The sequence below is a fragment of the Brassica rapa genome, unplaced genomic scaffold, assembly GCF_000309985.2.
Source record: "Brassica rapa cultivar Chiifu-401-42 unplaced genomic scaffold, CAAS_Brap_v3.01 Scaffold0112, whole genome shotgun sequence".
In the NCBI taxonomy this organism is placed as follows: Eukaryota; Viridiplantae; Streptophyta; class Magnoliopsida; order Brassicales; family Brassicaceae; genus Brassica; species Brassica rapa.
The window spans coordinates 42,501-45,699 of NW_022610056.1; the positions used below are offsets into that span (position 1 = coordinate 42,501).

The 3,199-nt window shown below is 49.4% G+C and overlaps 1 pseudogene; it reads left to right on the top strand.

Moving 5' to 3' along the window:
* The window catches only part of LOC117129749, a 1,783-nt pseudogene extending 1,579 nt beyond the window's left edge, over positions 1-204 (top strand).
* The last annotated feature ends 2,995 nt before the right edge of the window (positions 205-3,199 follow it).

Below are 3,199 nucleotides of genomic sequence, written 5' to 3' on the forward strand. Positions count from 1 at the left end.
GAATTCCTAGTAAGCGCGAGTCATCAGCTCGCGCTGACTATGTCCATGCCCTTTGTACACACCACCCGTCGCTTCTACCGATTGAATGATCCGGTGAAGTGTTCAGATCGCGGCACGTCGTGAGAAGTCCACTAAAACGTATCATTTAGAGGAAGGAGAAGTCGAAACAAGGATTCCGTAGGTTAACCTGCGGAAGGATCATTGTCGTACCCTGGAAACAGAACGACCTGAGAACGATGAAACATCACTCTCGGTCGGCTGGTTTCTTACTGTGCATGCCGATTCCGTGGTTATGCGTTCATCCATGCCCAAGACTTCAATTTTGGTTGGATCGTAAGCATATCTTACGGATATCACCAAACCCCAGCACGAAAAGTGTCAAGGAAAATGCAACTAAACAGCCTGCTTTCGCCAACCCGGAGATGGTGTTTATTCGGAAGCAGTGCTGCAATGTAAAGTCAAAAATGACTCTCGGCAATGGATTTCTCGGCTCTCACATCGATGAAGAACGTAGCCAAATGCGATACATTGTGTGAATTGCAGAACAGAGCAATCCGGTCTGCCGTTCGATTCGGGCCGTGGACCGATGTAGATTAAGGTGGTGACCTAAGCCCGGGCTTTTGATATGCCCGCGGAGACGTCACTGCCTTAATCGTGGTCTGCAGCACGCGCCTCACGGCGTGCCTTGACATCTGCATGCTCAGGGCGTCGGCCTGTGGGCTCCCCATTCGACCCGTCAACGGGTGAGTAAACCTGTAACACCCGAATCCGGCCTCTCGATAGAACTGGACCCGTTTGCTACTTAATCAATCCTTTGCTTGTTTGATTCATTTTAAGTCTTTCATTTCCTAAGTCATGTTCGAATCTGAGGTTTTAAAACAATTGAACAGATAGCACAGCGGAATATAAATGTGTATAAAATGTATTACTTAGAAACATGAGATCCAATACACAACTTCTTAATCGTTTCATAGACAATCACTAGTTCATCCCTAGCATCAACTAACCACACGTTACACAGCCTCTCATTGACCGAGCCTTCACGGCTCCTTGGCTTGACCAGAACCATCCTTAGTTCCTGAAACCACAACCAGATAAGCATTAATCATAACTGAGAATAGAACTGGTCGATTCTACAATGCTTGGCTTGGTTCCTAGAACACAGATAAACCTCAGATAATATAATTATAAAAAGATATGAACCTGCCTACCATATCCTAAGTCATTCAACCAACCACCCCTTGACTTAGAATCAGATAGACAGTCCAGAATAGATAAACAGAACACACGAACAGTCTGGATCGTCCCGAAGACCAATCCGTCCATCCGGATAGAATCTAAGTGCGACCGGCCTAGTTGAAGTCCAGCTCAATGTCCCAACGGACTTCCTTACCTGATCCGGCCTTGGGCCTGGATCCAACGGCCGAGTAAGGCTCACGCCCAATCCGGTTAGGCCAAACGGCCGATCGGACCTTGCGACTCTTACCCTGGCTTAGACGAACCGTGTACTTGTCCCAACGGACAAGACATGGTCTGATCCCTAAGGAATGGACACGACCTGTCACAACAGGCAACGTTTGGAACATGCACCCCTTCGGTCCTTGGTACCTCTTGGTCCTTGTACCTCTTGGTCCTCGTACCTCTGGGTCCTCGTACCTCTTGGCGTCCGTAACCCTTGGTTACTTACACCCTTTGGCAACTCACAACCTTTGGAACTCGTGACCTTTGGTAACTTACAACCCTTGGTAACTAGTGACCTTTGGCCACTCCTGCCTCTTGGGACATGACCAACCGTTTAGCCCAACCGCCCAGTCTATGGTGCGATTCAAACCGACCGTCTAACCGACCAGCGTCTAGGTTAGCGGTTTGCTTATGTCCGGCCAAGTCTTAGGGACGTGTCCCTTGGACTGAACCAACACAACCCTTCGTGTATAATCTGAAAGAAGAAAAAGGACCAGATAGAAACAAGAAGAGGAGAAGCGGTTAAGTCTAATGAACCGACCAGAGCCGCGGTGCAATCACAAGGACCGTCCGTTCGGTCTGATGTGGCCATAGCCCACCACGTACCTTCTGAACCTTGTCAGGGTTATCCATGTTTTTCTCCTGCTCTCGGTCTCCCATACTTGATCGGAGGTTGCTTCAGAAACGATCAGATCACCGGAAACCTAACCACCACACAATCGTCCTAGCTTTGGCCGGAAACTCTCTCTCTCTCTTTCTTTCTCTCTCTCTCTATGATTTCTCTGAGTATTTTTACTCTGGATTGGATGAATAAAGTCGACAGAGAGGACACCATATTTATAAAAAACGAGGGGGTAAGTCTTGCCCCACGAACAGGCATGACTGGCCAGCGGTTGGGCACAATCGGCCAAGGGTTACACCCTCTCGGCCGCATGTGTCCCTTCGCCAATACCGCATGGGTTTGGGTCGGACAAAGACCTAATGTAACGCCTGAATCCGGCCTCTCGACAAAACTGGACCCGTTTGCTAGTTAATCAATTTCTTTGCTTGTTTGATTCATTTTAAGTCTTTCCTTTACTAAGTCATGTTCAAATCTGAGGTTCTAAAACAATTGAACAGATAGCACAGCAGAATATAAATGGGAATAAAATGTATTACTTAGAAATATGAGATCCAATACACAACTTCTAAATCGTTTCATAGACAATCACTAGTTCATCCTTAGCATCAGCCACGGACGTCCACGGATGTCCTGTGTGTGCTGACGGACACACATGGAAAGCCACAGATGTCCTGTGTGTGCTTACGGACACCCACGGACGTCCTGTGTGTGCTGACGGACACCCACGGACGTCCTGTGTGTACTGAACAGACAGCCCACGTGGGCCAAAATCACCCGAACAGTCCACAGGAAGGGCCAGTGTGCTGAGTCCAAGGACCAGCGTGCTGATATGTGTACTGATGGACAGCCACAGACGTCCTGTGTGTGCTGACGGACACACACGGACACACACGGACAGCCACGGACGTCCTGTGTGTGCTGACGGACAGCCACAGACAGCAACGGACGTCCTGTGCGTGCTGGCGGACACCCACAGACGTCCTGTGTGTGCTAGCGGACACCCACGGACGTCCTGTGTGTGCTGGCGGACACCCACGGACGTCCTGTGTGTACTGAACAGACAGCCCATTTGGGCCAAAATCACCCAAACAGTCCACGGGAAGGGCCAACGTGCTG